The sequence below is a fragment of the Chelmon rostratus genome, chromosome 9, assembly GCF_017976325.1.
Source record: "Chelmon rostratus isolate fCheRos1 chromosome 9, fCheRos1.pri, whole genome shotgun sequence".
Classification (NCBI taxonomy): domain Eukaryota; kingdom Metazoa; phylum Chordata; class Actinopteri; order Chaetodontiformes; family Chaetodontidae; genus Chelmon; species Chelmon rostratus.
The window spans coordinates 3,735,855-3,749,252 of NC_055666.1; positions in this window are offsets into that span (position 1 = coordinate 3,735,855).

The window sequence follows — 13,398 nt, forward strand, 5'->3', positions numbered from 1 at the left end:
GCTTCTCAGCTCTCTGCTTTCAAATGAGAAATCACCCGAAGAGAAATTAAAGCTGCAGCAACTGGAAAGAGGAAACACTGCATTTTCCTGCTGTGCAAGAAAAAAAGCTGCTCTGACATCTGAATGTGCTGCTGAGTGTGACACTCCTTCAGACATTGGCTGAGAGGTTTCAGGACATTAAAAATAAACAAAAGGAACTGAACACACATATAATTTATTCAGACAAAAGGACTGAGCCCGAATTTCTTCATTACAATTAATTGGCACCGTTTAACCTAATGTTACCACACATCAAAGTAATTAGCCTAATCCGCTAGCTCTACCACAAGGGCAGTGATGGACAGGCTGCTGTATATGCCACAAGTGAGCAGGCATAGTGGATGTTAGAATATAATTACTGCTGGATGCAAGAATATAAGGCTAATTACAGTGTTAGAGACGGCTGATTCAGGAAAAAAAATCTTATATATTCTTCAAGCTTACCAGCATTTGAATTTCTTCAAACACTGCAGATACCAATCAGGTATTGGTCAAAATAACTCACTCGCACATTTTAATGCAAACCATGAAAAAACAAACACTCATACACATACAAAGACACAACAGCGACTTTCGCACAAAGCATGTCTGATTGGCTGCATTGATGCAGCTTTATGAGCCATGGGTAGCGCTGTTGTGTGTGCAGCTGCAGTGTGACGAGTACATGTGGGTGTGTGTGTGTGAAAAAGCGAGGCAGAGTGACAGCTGGGGACAAACAGCCGGTAAGACTCTTGATAAGAATCAGTTAAGAATCAGTCCTGGGCAGCGTACTACCGAGCAGTCAGACCTTCATATCAAATAAGCTCATTACTTTCCAAAATAGTTTCGACACGGAGGAAGGCTTGTATTTTTAGGAATCGAAGGATATCTGGGTTAGCCCTGGGATTTTCATAGTGGTATATGAAAATTAGACCCTTAGGGCTTTCTTAGTAGCTCTAACAGCATATTATTACTGCATATCTTGTAGTGGGGATTAATTTATATCAGCATCCTGCCAGATACTTGTGACTCTGACAGTGGTACTTGGATGAGAAAAACGATTGTGATTTTGAAAATGATACAGCCACAGCCTAAATATAGACTTTCACCATATGAAATGAGAACAGTATATGCACCGAAACAGTGGAGAATGATGAAATTGAATTTCCTTTGAACTGTGGTATGTATTTGATCTTGTATATTTGCATTTAATGCTTTCCCTCTATTTAAAGAAGTTTTTTGAAAGTTTCCAAAATTCACAGTAAATATTCAGCTCAAAAAGGAACGTGTGGAGATGAATTGCTGAAAGTGAAAGAGCTGTTCAGAGAATAGCGTGTGTTCCAACAAAGAAAGTAGTCGGCTTAAAGGATTAAACTAATGTTATGAGAGTTTGGCTTATTTTCCCCATTTGTCACCACCTTCTGACTAATGGATTGGCACTAAAATTAACACTGTTTCTTGTAGAGCAAGACTAAGAGTCTGCAGGCATGCTAACAGCTCTGTGAGGCTGTACAGCAGTGCTTCAAACTAAATGTTAATGTCACCAAACCAACATGCTCACAAAGACAATGCTAACACGATGATGTACATTAGGTATAATTTTACCATTTTCACCATGGTAGGTTAGCGTGTTAGCATGCTAGCATTTCCCAGTTAGCTTCAAACACAAAGCAAAGCTGAGGCTGATAGGAATGTCATTAGTTTTGGAGGTATTTGGTCATTAACCAAAGTACTGGACAATTTTTTTTTACCTGGTGATGGTGCTCGAGCAAGGGTGGGGGTTTTATTCTCCATCTTATCTTCCATTCATTTTCTATCCCTGTTTTCATGTTCATTGTGTGTCTTTTTTATGTGATTTATTTGCGGTACAGCACTTTGAGAAGCATTTCTTGCATGAAAGGTTTTTTTTTTTTTTAATTCAGTTTATAATTATTAGAATAGTTGTTATAATTATTATATATTCTTATAATACTATAGATTTTAATTTGGATACAGGTAGTGTTACGTTTGCATTAGGGGCATAATGTAGTAAGGCTTTGTTCTAAAATATGACCAATTATATGACTAAAATTAGAAATGAATACAAGGCCTGTTACCTTCTGCAGTTGAAGTAAATGGTGGTCAATATTTTGGCAATGCTACATGCCATAAGGCATCATCCAAGTTGTGACTGGTCAAGCTCTGCTGGACCTCTTGCCAACATTAATATGGCTGTCAAGGAATATTCAAAATTTAAATACATATTGCAACTGTAAAATATCCAGACATTTGAATGTGAAAATGAATATTCCATTGTTTAAAAAAAAAGCAGCACTAGAGTTTCTGTTGTAGTGCGAGAGTTTCTATTGTCCAGTAATTTCTGTTCAAGTCCAACATATTTAAAACCCCTCTGTACATAATATCGGTTGAAGATGAGGTAGATGTGACTCCACACACTGTTTTCCCTCGCTGCTTCTCTGATGTCCACCCTCTCTCTCCTACTCTCATACCTGGTAATCCAAATTCTCTCAAATGAGCCAGATGGACAGAACCGGGCCATAAGTTCGCTTTAATAATGTAAGTCACAACAGCTGAAGCCAAGATGTCTTATTCTAGCCAGCTGGCTGCGTATGGCAGGGGCAGACAGGGCAGCTTTAAAATGCTGTGACCTGCGGGAACTGTTGACTGAGGAGGAGATGCAGAAAGAGAGAGAAGAGACAGCACGGAAATCCCACTTGTTTTTCAGATCTGATGTTTCAGGCGGACTTTGAGTGATCTGATTTGTCTGTCTGAACTCATTTGTGTTTAGACGAATGGGTTTGCAATGACTATGACACTGGCTGTTCAGGTAATGACGCACAGAGGGCAGCTCTTCAAGACGATGACTGATGACTGTGGGAAGAAAAACACAATATGATGTAGTCAGGTGATATTTCCTATTTTACAACTTAATGAGGACCACCTGAATGCACCATTTAACAACTGAGCATCAGGTTATGGATTGTTAGATACAGATGGACATTGGATACACCAGCCGTGTCCTCCAAATTTGGGGAGAAAAATAAATGTTTGGCCATATTTCTCATAAGCCTCTAAAATTGTGGTCTTGCCATTCCTTTATGAATTGTTCAGTTTCAGAATGTGGATTTCAAAGAAAGTAGTCCTTTGTAATACAGCTACAGCACTGTGGTCCACTAAGCTGCTCTCAACCGCGTCTCAAGTATGCATTTTATGGTCTTTGTCTCATCATCCAGAAAGCCACATGAAAATTTTGCCAAATTAAAGCATCTAAAAATTAAAACAATCTTATGAAACAAGGCAGCAGTGAGCTGAAAGATTATTGGTGTTGCGATACATAAGAGGGGGAAAGGGGAGCTGGATAGTCTTTTCATTATACAGGTTCTTTTGGATCAGGTGAAAGAGGAACACTGTAAGGAGTCCACAACACTTTAGCAGGTGAATACAGGAGATGCTTACTCAGAATGTTCTATGACATTTTAGTCACTCTGTAGAATACATTTCTGAGTACAGGTACTCACTAATAAGATTTTTCTGCCTTTCTTCCACATTTGCTTTTGTTTCACTTGGTGTCATGAGGTGTTTCGTCATCATGTCACTGATTTGGAACACTATTTGGGTAAGCTGATTTTTTCACTATTTGAGGATACAAATAATTATTGCAAACTACTACTGATATGATAGTACTATGTGCACATTCTGTTGTGCAGCTTGAAGCATGTTCCAGCACTACTAAGACCTTCATTACCTTCCAGACTTCATACAGACCTTTTTTATGGACAGGATTTTGGAGATGAGAGCAGAAATCGATTTTTTTCCCTGCATCCTTCTACATATTGTGAGGACCACACATTGTGCCTTACACAGCTGCACATTTGTCTCATTTTCAGAATCCTGTTCCATTTTTTAATACAAATGGACCCAAATGCTGAACTCAGACAAGGGAGGCAAGTGTTGAGTAGAAAGTTGACAGACTTTAAGTATTTCAAAGGATGTGCAACAGACAAATCAGATGATCTACGCAAAGACTGGAGAGATGACAGAGCGTGAACAGGCCAGAAGAGTTCCCAAATCCAGTAAACTCAAGAGACACAGACAGACAGGGCAAGGAACACAGCAGGCGAGGACAGGCACCTGAACACAACAAAAATACTCATGTTTCTACCCATGATTCTTTGGAAGGTTTCAGTCATTACCACGTAGATGAACTGACGATTCAACAAATACTGTGGCAGTATGTCCTGCAGTGAAGCAAACACAACACATTCACAAAAGTGAGGAGACAGAGGGAAACAAAGACTCAATAGGAAAAATGCAGATCCCCACAGTACACCACCACAATGGGAGCCTCCTGGCCATCCAGCAGGTTTCTCAGAATGGGCTTGATGAAAGTCTTTTATCATGTTTTTATCCAGGATCAGAGAGCAGGGTACCCTGCCCTTTCCTCAGGACCATAGCCTTCCCATTCCACAAGATATTGGAGTCCTCTTCCATGACAGCGTATGTCCATGAGACCCTGGACTCAGTCCTGAAGGGAATGTTTTTGGAAGACAACCCAATTATCTGACCTGGTCTGTGGTTGTGGGGCCTCTCTGCGGTGATGTTTGACTATCCGTTTATTTTCTTCAGCCCATCTGAGTAAGTTGACAAATGTCTTCTATATTTTTCAGCAATGGCAGAGGTGTAGTTGAATAGATGGGAAGGTTATCCAAGTATCTAAATATCCAATATAAGTCTTAAATGGTGACATACCTGTGGCAGAACTGTTGTGACACACCTTAAAGCAAATTCCAGAGCTTGATTGGTTCTTTCAGACTGGCCATTGGTTTGGGGATGAAAGCCAGAGGATAGACTAACCGACGCCCCCAGTGCCTGGCAAAACTCCCACCAGATTTAGGAGATTAACTGGGGACCTCTGTTGAAAACAATGTCTAGCGGAATACCATGCAGACGGAAAACATGTTGTACTAATTCATCTGTGGTAGTCCAGCCAGTGACGTCATTCCTCCATCTGGACCACCAAGAGTTCCTGATCATCTAAAAGCACAGGGTTCGAACAGTACTGGGTGGAAAGACCGGTGCTGATACTCTGGCAGCAGGACAGTCTTGATTGTCTGATTTTGAGGAGATGTGCTCAGAAGTCAAGGAGGCCGGACCAAAACTGTCAGCCACGATTGCAAATACACAACAGACAGGAGACAGAGGGAGAGGGAAACACAAAGACAGTATAGGGAAAGGAGGGCAAAACTGCAGATCCCCACAAATCCAACCTTGTTTTCCTTACACAAAACTGCAACACACACTGCCCACGTCATGTTCGGCCAATCACTGTCCATCAAAGCATTACACACCAAATGCACCTTATAGCCAGAAGAAGTCTGACAGCGATACAGTACACAACCAGTATAGTAGGAGCTTTGGTGATCTAGGCAGTGAATGTGATAAAATTGCTGATTTTCTGAACAGCTGATGCTTGGAAATTGGACCCTGGCTTATCCTGGTGTGTTGCTGTTTGTCACTGCAAGTTGATGAGCATTGTCAGGTCCAAAAGACAACTAAGCTGTGTGGGCTTGCATAGAAAATAATGAATGTGGGTGTTTTGACAGTGACCAAATTGGTCTGTTGGTGATTGAAATCTAATTTTGTGACCAGTCTTGAGGAAACACATTCACTACAAATTCTTATATTACACACTACAAATTGGATATTTTTGTGAGTGTGTGTGTAAGTGTCTGACCTCCTATCCAATGCAGGTTCACACACACAAAGTCAGATATAGCTAGATAAAGATAAAGAGATTGAGACACCAACTATCGGCAGACAGGAAATGAGACAAAGAGGCAGGCAAGACCTGAGAGAGTAAGAGACAGCTGAATAGGACAGACAGACACAGAGAGACAGACGTCCACCAATTAGCTTTGTTCTCAGCTGAAAGTGGGTCACAAAAGGCCGGAAGTTAAAACTGTGACAACAGCACTTTGCTTATTTCTATAAGACCTGTTCTTGTTGTTTTTAGCTGAAAAAGATATTCTGTGAAATTGATTTCTGAGGAAAAAGAGAGAGCGAGTCAAAAACACAGAAACTGAGAGAATGAAAATGCTGGAGAAGTAAAGTATCAGAGTAAAGAAAGTATAATAGCACGGGAGGGAGAGGAAGGGTGCAGACATTATGTAAATGAAATAGTTTCAGTTTGTGAAATAAATTGAATGAATTATACTTTGCCTAACCCCCGAGCACTCTGTTACATTCCCCCATTTTTCTCTCTGGAATTATTAAGTATGTTTATATAACTTTCCCTTTGTGCAGGTGCAGGTCAAATAAGCTTGCTGAAGCAGCTTTTCAACACCTGAAAATTTAGCTGTTTGAAACTTTATATTACTGCACAATGTAATCATGTGCAGTAAAGAAAATAGCCCTTGAGGCAGTGCACTTTAGATTAGAAGCCTCTTTTCTATAGAATGCTCATTACCTGTGGAATAATTGAACAGAGAGGTAGGTGGGGATCAAAACGGTGGGCAGCAATAATGTAGGCGCTGCACAAGCTGAAGGCAGCTTCTCAGGAAATGAAAACAACTTGCCAACAAACACTTTCATCCAAATGTGGGACAAATTTAAATCAAATTCCCAGAAACTCTGCAGAAGAAAGTGCAAATGAATGCACCCTTCTATTCACAACTCTTCTGTGAATATTGGAATTTTGGTGGCATTATGTCATGTCCCTTTGTGTCTGTTGATGTGTCTGTTCTTGTTATGCACTTCCTGTTTTATTGTGAAACCCCAACTCTCCTCTCGTTTCAGACCCTTGACTTCCTGGTGTCCTTCCCGCCTGTCTGATTGTCTGCCCTGCCCTGATTGTTTCCACCTGTTCATTGTTACCTCGTGTATACAGTATATATAGTATGCGTCTCCCTTTGTCTTGTGCCAGATTGTTTTGTGAATCTCGTGAACCCTCTGTCCTTGCCTCCTAGTATTTTGTGATTTAGTTTTGCCTTTTTGAGAACCTCGCGCCTTTCGTTGATTCCTTGGAGACCAAGCGCTGTTTGTTTTTTGCCTGTACCAAGAGACTTTGTGGTAATAAATTCAGCCATCGTACTTTGACCTTCCTTGGCGTTTTGTGTTTCTGCATTTGAGTCCTGAATTCCGTCGAGCCCTACGGGCGTGTTACATTAGCATTCGCTATACGTTAGCATTCCCAAATTGGGTGTATCTGAGTCATTCCTCATTGCTCGACACACATCTGATGAGTTTGTGTGACGCTATTTTCTGTCTCTTCGGTGGAGGTTTTACTGGAGATGTTGAACTTTGTCACATATTTGCGTATTAGCATTGTCATTTCTCGCAATTACTAACAGGTAGAAAGAAATGCACTTATAGATGTTCTTAGAAAAAGCAACAGGACTAGGAGTCTACAACCCTGCTGGTGCCTCGGTGAGGCTGTAATTAGGCACTGAGTACTGAAACCTAGTACTGTCTCAGCTGTTTTTGAATACCAGAAATATTGAAACTCCTGTTCACGGATGGATCAAGTAACAAGTTTTGGCTCACTGAACATTTTCAGAGAGACTCAAGAATACAAACCATGAGAATACTGTTACGCTGAATGCGCTGGGTTATGGCCCTGGCACGCCTCTTCTGCCCTACTTTGCTGTCAGTTTCTACAAATGGGATTTAAACCCTCAAATTCTGGTTTCGGAGCAACAGGAAGGCCCCTGGGCTTTAATGTCCCGAGCGTTTTCATTGCTGGCATTTTAAATTGATTTTGCTTGGTCTCAGCGTCAGGAAACCTCAGCTATGGGCAGGTAACAACATCAGTTCTCAACAGAAGGAAATATGTAAATGTGATACCTGCAGGATACAGACAATATGAAATACTCAGAGAAAAGAGAAAAGGAAATGTAAAAAAGCTGCATCCAGAATGTAAATGACTGTGTTTACCATTCGTACCATGAGTCTTTGTCCTGCTTGTTAGCCTTTGACAAATGTTGTGAGTAGTGAGTGGATGACATTCACAGCCTCAGGTAATCAATGACTGGCTCCCTTATTACCATCGCAATTGACTATTATAGCTCACACACAAATTCTCAAATGCAAATCCACAAACACATGAAAACTCACACACACGCATACGCTAGCTCGGCGGCCGCTGTAATTATACGAAGAGTAATCATTCACGGTGGCCATGCCGCAGCCAAACCTTCCTCCAATTAATTCAAAAACAATTTTAATTAAGGTGATAAACATTTAAATTGCTTCTGGGAGATCTGCATTGTATTTTTACTATGCCTTCTGTCTCTGCTGTCTCCCTCTGTCATCTCTCTTTCCCCACTAACTGCTCTTTTCCTCTTCCAATCTCTTTGATCTGTCTCTCTTTGCTCGGGCCTGTCTTCCTGTCTCTTCTCCATCTTTCTTTCATGTCTTTCTGTCTTTCTCAGTCTTCTGGGGATGAGGATTACCTCTTTGCCAGCCAGCACAGTATTTCCCTTGCGAAAAGTGACTCATTCAGTGCTTCAATTGGCCCACTCCTGCTGATTCAAATTTTAAGTCCCTTTCCATTCTCTGGCTCTCGACCCCCCTCCCATGGCCCCCCTAACACACACTCGTTGGTGGCCAGCCCTTACCAGGCGCCTACCCAAACCCTCTCTGAGAGCTAGCAAATGCTGCATATGTCCTCCTGTGCCGGAGCATTAGAGAGAAGATTGCATTTGTGTCGAGAGGGATGATCCGTCTGAGGCCCCGTTGTTGCTCTTCCCATTCATGAAATACATCTCTATTGACTGCCAGTGTGTTTACTGTAAGGCCAACTGTGCTTACGCGCCGATGCTTCCAGTAATAAGCAAGAATGTGTCCCATTATGTGGCCCTGTCAGACTGTAGACTCTCAAAAGCCTGGCTGCAGTTTGGACATCAGAATGACGGATGAGACAGAGTCTTGTAGCCAAGGCTGTAACAATGCTACAGTTCCATCCATCTGCAGTCTCCCAAAGTCAGAGACATCCTGAAATAACTTTTGAAGCACACCCTTTGAAAAAAGTTTACTTTTTATATGATGCATGATGCATATGATGCATAATTCGAAATGAAAGTGTGTGTGTGTGTGTGGTCTTCAAGTTGAATATCTTAATGTTTTTAATTATTTATCATGACTACATCCCTCAGCGTTAGGGAGCATAGTAAAAGACTACAATTAGCATATTTACCAGGATTGGACACGCTCCATATCCTGCTATAGAGAATGTTAATTCATCAGTCATCTGGACCCAGTGTCATGTCTCGTCAGATGTGTTAATGTGTTTTGTTCACTGGCGTCATGTCTTGTCTTGCACTTCCTGTTTTATTGTGAAACCTAACTCTCTTCTCGTTTCAGACCCCTTGACTTCCCGGTGCGTTTCCCGCCTGTCTGATTGTCTACCCCGCCCTAATTGTCTCCACCTGTTCATTGTTAACTCGTGTATATATAGTCTGCGTCTCCCTTTGTCCTGTGCCAGATTGTCTCGTGCCTTGTCCTGTACTTGCCTTGATATCTAGCGTTCCATGATCCTTGTCTTCTGTGTCCCTGTAAGTCTAGTTATTAGTCCAAGCCTTGAATCTTTTGTTTGCTACTTTGTTATCTAGCTTTAGTGATTTGACCAGTCTTGCATTTTTTGTTCATTACTTTGTTGTCGAGCCATCTTTGAGCCTTTGATAGTTTTTGTTCCTTATCTAGTCAAGTTTATCCTTAGCGCTTTCTGTTGTACTTTGTTTCATTACTTAGTTTGTATTTTGTCATTTATCCTGAGCGCTTTGAGTTTATAAATTTCCTTTATTTTGAAACCTTGCTGAGTTGTCTGTGGTGCATTCTGAGTCCTGAAACCTCGTGCCTCCGGGCTTGTCACACAGTTGCCCTGGGTGACGTTTCTATACATCTGCCTAACCATCTACCTCAACCTTTTTTCCTAATTCTGGAGCTACACACCACCAGCAAAAGCAGAACATCAAGAGATCAGCAGCAGCATCTGCAGTCCACCATCAGGTATGTTTAAGAGTTTTTTAACAAATTTAACTAACTCACTTGGAATTGATTATTAACAGTGCATAGACATGTGCAGTGTCTGTGCTCTTACCTTGCCGCTCCCCGCATGGAAAACTCAAGCTTGCACAGCTTGGGAAGTGATCATAATAACTTCTCCTCAAGTGGAATGTCGACTCAGAGCCTACAGGTGAGTGCTGGGTGGAGGTGGGGCTTTTGAAATGCTATATGAAAAGCATCAAAAATGAACAGCAAGAGCAGCAAGTTTGAGCAGGTGAGTGGTGTGGCGATAGACACGGTGGCAAAAGAGTGAGCAGAGCACTGCTGATTTAAGTACACCACATGATTAAAAGGGTGTGAGCAGTGGGAGGGGTATGCCATGTGAGTGTAGCCGCAGACGCGAGCTGACTGCCTTGAACTAGTACGCAGGCTTTCCATGGACAAGAGTTGTTCGAAAATGTGAAAATAAGCTTTGGGTCACTTAGCAGCTGGTGTAGACGGCTGCATTGATTAATATTGAAGCACATCTGTTCTGTCAGATGTGTGTGAGACTGAACACTGAAACATTTACAGAGCCAGTGTAGACAGTGTGAGGTCACTGTCTGAAACCTGTAGACATTAGTTGTTGCTCTGCCATCGTTTCATTGGCTCAAGTGGAACAACGCGGAAAGTTACAGACTCCAGCTTGAAGAAGTGTTAAAGCTGCATAAAACTGTAAATGTGCAACTGACTCATTGTCATTAACTGTGGAATGTGACATCAGATCATTCAATGTTATCCACCTTTGTTGTGCTGATGATGCCTAACTGTTCTTTGCTGTCCTTGTCCCATTGATATCTGCCATTAGGCATTTGCACAGCAAAGAAAACTGTCGATTCTGAGTTGCAGTTTTTCCTTAGAAAATCCTGTCCTCTCTTAGACCTCCCCATTACTCTGAAATCACTATTGATTGGTGGAGCAGGATAGTGTTTTGTAGTGCTGCACTAAAATCTATTTCCACTAACCCCTGCTTATCAAAGGAATCTTGGACCTGACTGAACACCAAAGGTGCAGCCGTTTGTAGCTGAGTGAGATCTCTGTGGGACTGTTTACCTCTTCATCACGCTGCCAGACATCCAGCTGATCTGCACTGATGGATACTTGAGAGCTTCAGGGAGTCTGTTAACAGACCACACAGCCTCAACCCTACCAACAACCCCCACTTCGATAGGCACCACGAGTTATGACACTTCATACACAAGAGCTTTCTCACTTTCATCTTTACAATTTGGTCAAAATATTATTAAAGTACAGGGTACTCAAAGCTGTGAATTTGTAACTAAAAAAATGCAACTAAATTGCGTTGGTGGTCCAACCATCAGATCTTCAATATGTCATCTCAATTTTATTACTTTTGATTCCTTTGGGTGCTGGCTTTTTGCACATGGATACAGGTCCAAATGGCAACAGCATTGCAAGCAGGGGATCCTCTTTGACTTCCTGTTGAGGCAGGTTTTTGGCCCCAAAAATTCCAAGGACCTTACTCCAAGTGACAAAGAAAACAAATATGTGTGCAGCATGAACTTCAGGATATAAATCAAAAGGTGGTTCACGTGTAAATCTAAACATCTTGTAGGCATCATTAACTTACCTTGTCCCAATCTTTGACCCACATCAGGGAAGCTGCAGTAGCAATTGCTTCAAGTAGTTAATGTGTTTCACAGTGATCAAACAATATTATGTTGATTTATTTATGTTGCTTTTGTATGCAGACTTACAATAATCTATAAAGACAGTGAGCTATATAGGAGAATGATTTTGCCATTGTTAACCCTGCCTAATATGCTCTGATTTGTCCTAAGTGGACACAAAACCGGACCTATTTGGATCACTTTCAAGTCTCATATGCGGCAATTAATACGTCTGGAACCAGGCGTTGATGAGAATAGTTCGAATTAACTGATGTGACTTTCAGCTGTTATGATATTTTATAACTTTGCACAGTATATCAGATGCATACCTATATATATACATATATAGAGAGAGATATGCAGGAAAGTTCCAAACCCCATAGAAGGGTGTCTGGACAAACAGTAATGACCAGTGAAACAAAGGTTATATGCAATACCTCAACCTACTAATAGAGGAGTGATTCTTTCCATAAACCCATTTTGATATACAACATTTTTTTACATTCTGTGTGTATATTTTGTATAAATAGTATAAATGTTGTATAAAATAGTATAAATGTTGTTCAGATTCTTCCGTGCATTTTCATGTCAAATTTGAATGAGTCATGGAAAGTGAATGAAATGTAAATTACTGTCTGGAAGTAGACTCTCATTTCATGTCTTTGCCAAATTTAAATTACTGCAGTTAATTGCAGTATGGTCATTACTTGGTGTCATCACTAGGACAACACAGCCTGAACTGACATGGCCACTGTGTGTGCAAACACGTGTGTGAAAGTGTGTTTGTGGTGAAGGCAGAGCAGTTAGAGTGAGGCTGATTCTGAGGTCAGGCTCTGCGGCTCCCTGTAGCATTAAATAAGTTATCAAGCTTTCCTAGGCACAGCCATGCTATGCTCAGGTGTCCAATCTGGATGCACGTGTGTGTGTGTGGTGGAGTATCGGCTGTGATGTAAAACCCATGTGTTGCAGGAGTGCTTCTCTCATCCTCTCTGTCGTTCTCACCAACCCTCTCTGGGCCACCACAGACAAGCCAGCTTTGAGCTAACATGTTCAAATTTTAAATTGTTTATTGCCAGAGTCAAAGCACTGAGGGGAGAGAGGGGCTTTGGAGAGCAGAGAGGAGCAATTTGTATTCCCCAACATGGGAAACTGGAGTCTTTGTCACTGTTTTATCCTGACTGTGAGAGGTTATACATGCATAGGGACAGCACTTGTGTAATCGTGCTCGTCAGTTGGGCTTGCCAAAGGGCAATGACGTTTTTGTCTTGTTTAACTGCGTGCATTAGTCTCTTTGCTGTCTGTGTGTGTTTGGAGGATAATGTGGGAAAATGGAAAGATTGACTTGTCTGGATTTCTACAGATGTCTGAAAAGATCCGACACATGCACAAATTCACGCAGGGCCACTCAAAGAATTACAGTATATTTCACCATAAATTAAAGTGGAACTCCACCAACAAATGTGTTTCAAGGTGTTGGGTAAAGCTGTGTACCCGGTGCATGTGACTTCAGAGGGAGCTGTGTGAAGTCAGATAAATGTCCTCAAGTGATGTCACTTAAGGCAGCACTGGTTGTGGCTCAAGACTACAAGTTTGAAAATGAAAAAAAGTTAGAAAGAAGTAAGTTTACTAGACCTGTGTAGCCCGCTCCTCATCTCTGCTTGAGGCCAGAGGCTTCACAAGCTGCTTAGAACACATCAGAATCTCCCAC